The sequence below is a fragment of the Vidua macroura genome, chromosome Z, assembly GCF_024509145.1.
Source record: "Vidua macroura isolate BioBank_ID:100142 chromosome Z, ASM2450914v1, whole genome shotgun sequence".
In the NCBI taxonomy this organism is placed as follows: Eukaryota; Metazoa; Chordata; class Aves; order Passeriformes; family Viduidae; genus Vidua; species Vidua macroura.
The window spans coordinates 14054603-14062616 of record NC_071611.1 but is presented as its reverse complement, the minus strand read 5'-3'; the positions used below and the strand labels follow the sequence as shown (position 1 = coordinate 14062616).

The following is an 8014-nucleotide window of genomic DNA, read 5'->3' as shown; positions in this document are numbered from 1 at the left end:
CTTGGGCCTAGTTAGATATTTTCTTACTGAGTGAGAGATTATGCGGCTTTTGTTCTTCTCACCCCGGCCTCGGCCAGCTGGGGTGCCTGGCTAGGCTCTGCCTTTCAGTGAGACTGGGGCTGCTGTGTGCAGAGGCTCTAGCACTGAGCCTCTGGCGTGGGTTACCGCTTTCATAGCCGTACACTGAGAGGAGACAAAGGGACGAGAGAAGGCACACCTTGCCCTGCATGGCTGGAGAACGTTTATTTCCCGTGTGGCTGCTGCGGTGGCTGGAGCGGCTGTCCCCAAGCGTGCAGGTGGACAAAATGGCGATTGAACAAAGGAGGCATGGGGTTATATAGGGGGCGGGCAGACAGGGGTGGAAGCCCCCCTCGCCCAATGGGGACAGGCAACAGGGGAGTGATGTGGACCACAGCAGCCTACGGGAACATAACAGAGGTGGGTACAGTGTTCTGGGACAAATGTGATTGCAGGGATGGGGTGACTGACACAGAACTTTCAGGAATGAACAGGGGGTGGCTATAAGATGGACATGGGAAAGCTCCTATGGTAGACAACTTGGAGCGAACCATTGTGAGGGGAAAATGGGGGTGCATAGAACCGACTAACTAACATTTATTAAAACCCCTAACTGAACTAACCCAGCATGCAACAAGATTATTACAGGAAACTGGGCTACTAGGATCTGGCCCAATTTAGGAAGATTTTTTTGTCTATAGAAGGCAGAATGTTCTGCCTTAAGCCACTGATTGAACTCCCATTTTCTATCTAGTATGTGACTATTTGTTGCCTACATGGGAATAAGATGTATCACTTGAATGAAAAAGTGAATATTAATGATTTCCCAATTTTTCTGGAAAAGTGTATTTTATAAATATCCTGAACATATGAAATGAAAGAAAAATGTATAAATGCTATTTCCAGCTTTATCTTGCCTGAGCTGAGCAAAAAGGTCAACTCACAGGTACTGTTTAGGGCACTAAGTGTGATATATAAAAAATTATGGCTAAGATATAAAAATCATATGATACAGGGTATAATTTTGTTTCTTGATTGTTTTGAAAAAAAAATTTTCTGTTCTTCAGTAAATAAGAAAGTTGTTTATGCATATATATATTGTCATGGTTTGACATGGAAGTGAATTTTTTCAGGAAGTTGGATCAAACCAATCAGTGGTCAGGTTTGGATATTGGCACCTGGAGTGACCACTGAAGGCACGGACATGCCTCTGAGAACACAGGGGGTTAAAAGCAAGAACTCCCAGGGGAACTGTCTCTTTGGTTCCGGTCGTCAGAGAGTGCAGTGCAGACTCTCCCCTGCCCAGCCACGGGCTGGGTGGGGGAGGGGAAGCCACGCGGCCTTGTCCAGGTAGGCCCAGGGGCTGAAGGACTGGAACCGAGCCAGCTCCTGCGGACGAAAGGGTGGAGAGAAACTGAGATGCCTTTGTTCCCCCCCAACAGAGGGAAAGAGACAGAGAGCCTGACAGCACCTGGAAATTTGCCGGCAGAGGAGAAGGAGAAGGGGCGGGGGGGAAGATGCCCAGTGTGGGAGTTGAGAGTTCTGGGCAGAGATTTCAGCCATCCGGGGAGTCTGAACTTTTAACCCTATCCTGGGAAATGAAGGCTTTGTAAAATATTACTCCTCCTTGATTTGTAGTGGAAGAGAGACAGTCCGGGACCTGACATGTTAGAAGAAGAAATATTTAGGTGGGAGGAGATGATGGAGTAGCTTTTGGCTGGACTTTTCTTGTTGGCCATAGACTGAACCAAATTCTCCTGCAATAGAGACTGCATTTTAGGGGGATGCAGTGGTGACCCAAGGACACCTGCTTCAGCAACCACCAGCACAGGAATGGCAAGAACAGAGGAAAGCTGAGGAGGGAATGGTGATGCCCTCTGTCTTCAGGAAGAAGATGATCTCTGTTCCTGGACCCTTGGCTCCAGGGGAAAATGGGGGGGACTGTGGTCCCAAGATGAGAAGCTGAACTGTTGTATCTTTGGGTCTGTGGCAAAGCATCCTTAAAGGAGCCCTATGAGCAGTCTGTCCATGCACGGTGGTGAGAGCACTGTGACATGGAAAGGAGAGTGTCACACTAGCAGATTTTCTCCGGGCAGTTGCCATGTGTGACATGGAAACACAGGAGGTGGCAACTGTGTTTCCTGGGGTGTCTGTGGTGCAAGAGAGACTCCTCTCTCCCTTGATGGACTGAGTATTGATTATCTGAAGGATGGCAACTTGATCAGGAATCCCGGGTGATGTCTCACTGTGGTTTTAGTTGGAATTGGGTGGGAGGAGGAGTGTTTTAGAGGGTCTTCATCCTGGATTTAATGTGTGTGTCTTTTATAGCAGTAGTAGTTTTAATAAAGTATTTTTCTTTGTTATTAAGTTTGGACCTGCTCTGTTTCTGATAACATCTCACAGCATTTATTTGGGAAAGTACATTTTCATGGGGGTGCTGGCATTGTGCCAGTGTCAAATCATGACTATATACATATATACATATATATATATATATATATATAAAATTACATCCATGTAAACATAGACATGTACATGAGATAAGAAATACTGATCTGTTTAATTCCCAGGCAGGGCAATCAGTGAATCTGAAGGGTTGGGAAGAGAACCTTATCCAGAGGTATTCAACTTTTAGTTTATGCTATGATCCATTTAACTCAAACCAAAGTAACCTTTTTTTTTTTTTCCTTCCTTTTCCCATTCCAAATGATTATTCAAAATGCATGTTAACAGTCTGGTTAAAAACGCTCCTTTTAAGAGCATCAGATGCTAGGAAATGCACTTGTCTTCTGTTTTCAGCATTTTATATCTTCTGTTCCATAGTATAAATGGCAAACTGCAACTGGCACCTGAAAAATAGTGTTAAAATGCATTGAAAGTATTGGCATGACATTGATAAATGCAAACAGCTTGCTGGAAGGCATATCACCTTCATTTAGATCATCTGTTTGAAAATGTGTGTATCTGTGAAAAGAGACATATTAATGTAGCTTTTACCACAACATAAATACATGGACAACAATTCAAATTAAATAATAAATATCTGTTGATATCTTAAGAGGAAAAAAGCTCCTGGAGATAGTTCTGTAATTAAGACTCCAAAAGACCTTAACTTGTTAATCAAATGATGAGGAAATGGTGGAATATTCTTCTTGCAGATTGAGTTCCTGTTTCTTTTTTTTTCCAAAGTTTTATACAAAAATAAGGCAACATACATTGCTTCCTTTTATTAATCAATTTGATTTTATTAAATGCAAAATCAGGGGTAAAAGTGACACCATATTAACTGATTCAAAGTTATGCTTTAGACATTTTGTGGATTTTTTTCATACAAGTAACTCTGTCCATTTCTGGGGCTATATGATTCAATCAGGTGGGTGGGGCTTTTGTTCACAACAGCCTCGGGCAGCTGGGAAGCCCGACTAGCGCTGCCTTTTGTAAGACCGTGGCTGCCACGTGCACGGACGCTCCAGGGCTGAGGTGTTTGCCTCTCTGCTGGTGCGGAGCGCTCTGGCGTGGGTACACAGCTTTCGTAGCCTTACGCTGAGAGGAAGCAAAGGGACAAGAGAAGGCACACGTTGTCTGCAGGCCTGAGAGATTTTATTCCACGTGTGGTCACAGCGATGGGCAGCACGACCACTCCTGGCACAGCGCAGGGCAAAATGGCAAATGGACAATGAAAACATTGGGTTAAATAGGGGGTGGGTGGATAGGGGTGGAAATCCCCCTCGCCCAATAGGGACAGACAACAGGGGAGTGACAGGGGAGTGACAGAGGAGTGCTGTGGATCACAGCAACCTATGGGAACATAACAGAGGGACAGAGCACATTCTGGGACAAATAGCAATGCAAATGTGGGGTGATTGCTACAGAACTTTCAAGAAGAATCAGGGAGTGGCTACAAGATTGACATGTAAGAGCTCCTGTGGTAAGTGACTTGGAGCAAACCATTGTGGGGGAAAATAGGGGTACAGAGGACCGACCTAACTAACATTCATTAAAATTTCTAACTGAACCAACCCAGCATACAACAGGTGGGTTTAAACACCCATGTTTTTAAATATGAGACTCTATTTTTCCACTTTTCCTCTGTATACACAAGTCTGCACAATCACATGCATCAAAAGATGCTTAATGAGTATGGAGATGAAAAGCCACTGGGATTTGCAATAAATTCATGCAGAATATAAGAAATTACAAAAATATTTTGGTTGTGTTTTGGTGAAAAGGATTTTCTAGTTTATATATATACTTGGTCCTTTAGCTTATTAGATGGGAGGCTGACATGATGTTTTACATTTATAGATTGGAGGCAAACAAGCTGTGAACTTATCTTCATCCTTGAGTCTGGTTAAAGAAAGCATGAAAATATATTGTACCTTTGTCTAGGTACAAAGGGCAAACTGTGAGACCATGTAGATATCTTAGGTGTGGTTCACATTGGGTCTGGTCACCAAGAAAAAAGCTGTACTCACTACCAGACTAAGATTTTTGTACAGTGAAGATTTTGTATATACCAGATTAAAATTTTTGTATAGTATTGGAGCTTATATAGAATGGTGATATGTCTGTATTTTCTATTTTAATATAAAGCTCTCCATTACTGTTTTTCAAATATATTATATTCTTTTCCACACACCATTCTCTCTTTTCCCATTTGAATTACCCCTGCATCCTACTTACTGGTGAGAAGGGGAAAAGATGTGTCATTCAAGGATGAAGAAAATCCTAGCAGGACATACTCAGAAGTTACATCTTGCTCTTCAGCTGGTGCACAGCAAAATGAAAGAGTCAGTGGTTCACTAGGAGAATCCAAAAACATCCGCTGTGATGTAGTCCTCAGGTTTTATGAAAGAACACTGAAGCCAATAAATTCAGATATTTCTACACCACTTCATGTGTATAGTGGTGTTGGTTTGGTCCCACAAAATAATCACTGGTTGGCTTCTTTTTTTAACATACCAAGTAATACTCTCAGGTTTCAGGGTAAAAACAACATATAAAACCCTGTTTCATCGAGTCTTGTAATTTCAGATTGGAAAATAATCTGGCGTGATGTCCCATATACTTTAAAGGGAAGTCAGAATGTTTCTGTAGAGCAAAGAATAAATTAGTCAAATAACATTTCTTGTTATATTAAAAATATTCTAATTCAAAATTTTGTTTTAGCCAGTGTCATGGTTGGACACTGGCGCAATGCCAACGTCCCCATGAAAATGCACTTTCCCTAAATAAATGCTGTGAGATGTTATCAGGAACAGAGCAGAGCAGGCCCAAGCTTAATAACAAAGGAAAAAAACTTTATTAAACTACTACTAATACAGAAAACACATAAACTAAATCCAGGATGAAAACCTTTTAAAACACTCCTCCTCCTCCCAATTCCAAAAACACCCAGCCCTGAAACATTACCCAGGATTCCTGATCAAATTACCACCCTTCAGGTAATCCATACTCAAACTATCAAGGGAGAGAGAAGTCTCTCTTGCACCACAGACCCCCCAGGAAACACAGCTGCCCCCCTGTGTTTCCCTGTCACACATGGCAACCGCCCGGAAAGAAAATCTGCCAGTGTGACACTCTCCATTCTATGTCACAATGCTCTCACCACTGTGTATGGACAGACTGCTCATAGGGCTCCTTTAAGGATGCTTTGCCACAGACCCAAAAATACAACAGTTCAGCTTCTCATCTTGGGACTACAGTCCCCCCCATTTTCCCCTGGGGCCGAGGGGTCTAAAAACAGGACTCATCTTCTTCCCGAAGACAGAGGGTATCACCATTCCCTCCTCAGCTTTCTTTAGTTCTTGCCACTCCTGTGCTGCTCGAAGCTGAAGCAGGTCTCCTTGGGTCACTACTGCATCCCCCTAAAATGCAGTCTCTATTGCAGGAGATTTTAGTTCAGTCCATGGCTAACAAGAAAAGTCCAGCCAAAAGCTACTTCATCATCTCTTCCTACCTAAATATTTCTTCTTTTAACATCTCAGGTCCCAGACTATCTCTCTTCCACTACAAATCAAGGAGGAGTAATACTTTTAAAAAGCCCTCATTTCCTGGAAAGGGTTAAACGTTCAGACTCCTTGGACGGCTGATATCTCGGTCCGGTGTTCCGCCTCCCACGCTGGACATCCCCCCGCTTCTCCTTCTCCTCTGCCAGCAAATTTCCAGGTGCCGCCAGGCTCTCTGTCTCTTTCCCAACTGGGGGGGGGGGGGGCAAAGGCATCTCTGACTTCTCTCCACCCTTCCGTCCAGGAGCTGGCTCGGTTCCAGACCCTCAGCCCCTCGGCCTACCTGGACCAGGCCGTGTGGCTTCCCCTCCCCCACCCAGCCCGTGGCTGGGCAGGGGAGAGTCTGCACTGCACTCTCTGACGACCGGAACCAAAAGAGAGAGTTCTCTTGGGAGTTCTTGCTTTTAACCCCCTGTGTTCTCAGAGGTGTGTCCATACTTTGTGGTCACTCCAGGTGCCAATATCCAAACCTGACCACTGATTGGTTTGACCCAACTTCCTGGAAAAAATTCACTTCCATGTCAAACCACGACAGCCAGTCTAGATAAAAGTATCTGTTGTTTTGTTACCACTTAAAACTAAGCTTTTACATAAATCTGCTGAATATTCATATGTTAGAGGTATTTCAAGAAAAAGGGCTTAGTCAAGTGGAGTTAATTATTTTGTTGCAAGTAGGTTGGGCTCAGTCGTTTCTCTGCTATTTGTAAACCCAACCTTTTATCCATGGGTATCTGAAGGACATGGTGGGGGGGAGGGTCACTGAGGATAGGGCTGGTTATGTGTCTAGTGATTCTTTCCAGTTCAGTAAGAACTTGTATATTCAGCTACAGCTTCCTGCTAAAAGACCTCTCATTTTAGCTCAAAAAGAAGTCTGTAGGTTGTAAATTAAGTATCAGAGTTCCATAGGTGTTGAAGGTTATTAGAGGGAAGCAGTCACAATAACAAGGTTGGGATTTATCCCTTTTGTTTTTTCTTTTTCCCCTAAAAGGAGCCTTATAGAATTTTATTCTAGGGCCATAACTCTTTCAATTAGAATACAATAAAAAATTTGGCTAAAAAACCCTGAGTACTTTTTTAAAGGTACTTCTTAAATAATTGCTTTGGAGTATTTTGCTAAGTGCCTAGCTTTTAGCTTCAATTACCTGATTGTTGTGTGATCTTTGTAGGAACATGTTTATATTTTTCTTTTATGTCATCAAAGATGTGCTTTTATGGGGCAGAAACAAAGATTCATGTGACCAAACTGTTCTCCACAATTTAAGATTCTTCTTCAAAATATGTAGGTCTATGCTCATATTGGTTGTGGCAAAGATTAAAGATGGAACCGGAAGCATGCCAAAATATAGCAAAGATACATAAACCTGCTTTTCAATTAGTGGTCGCAGCTGGGTCACTTCCAGTGTCCATGCTATCTCATTTAGAGGTTGTTATCAACCACGTGCTGGATATTTTGGTGGAAACTGGTCCGTGAAGCACTTCTGCAAGGAAAAAATATTCTGTAGTTTTGCAGTACACCGACTTCCCTTCTGGAGTAAGGGTGAACTTGCTGTAATAACCACAAAACAACCTTGAATAACTGAAGAAATACAATTGGGTGCTAATGATATATTAAAATAATTTTCAAAGAGCACACTCACACTTCCACTGGAAAAAATCAACTGTCAAAACATTGAACTTTCATGTAGTCAAATTTTTCATTTGGCATTTACAACTGCTGAAATACAGGAATAGCAACCATACTTTTTTGATCAATGCAAGCTGCTGAAATGGCAGTAGCACAACGAGATAAAGTGCCAGCATGAGAGAGAACCAACACCAGCCATTGAGTACACTGTCTTAGCTTTCCACAAAATATAGGGTTAGGGTCACCAAGAGGAGAAGCTTGCTTTTCCAGAAGAGAGTGGTGTTGACATTCTTCATAAAGGAACACTGCCAGTGGCTCCCTTCTCCTTGTGTCAAGGAGGATGGTATTATCACCAACACCAACA

At 42.8% G+C, this 8014-nt stretch overlaps 1 long non-coding RNA gene across 1 annotated transcript; it reads right to left on the bottom strand.

Annotated features, from left to right (window-relative positions):
• Positions 1–3324: 3324 nt before the first annotated feature.
• LOC128822182 (uncharacterized) lies at positions 3325–7498 on the bottom strand. Its single transcript, XR_008441380.1, has 3 exons — positions 7388–7498; positions 4702–5109; positions 3325–3561 (listed from the first exon to the last, which is right to left on the bottom strand). It is a non-coding gene; the product is annotated as an uncharacterized LOC128822182 (long non-coding RNA).
• Between the last annotated feature and the right edge of the window lie 516 nt (positions 7499–8014).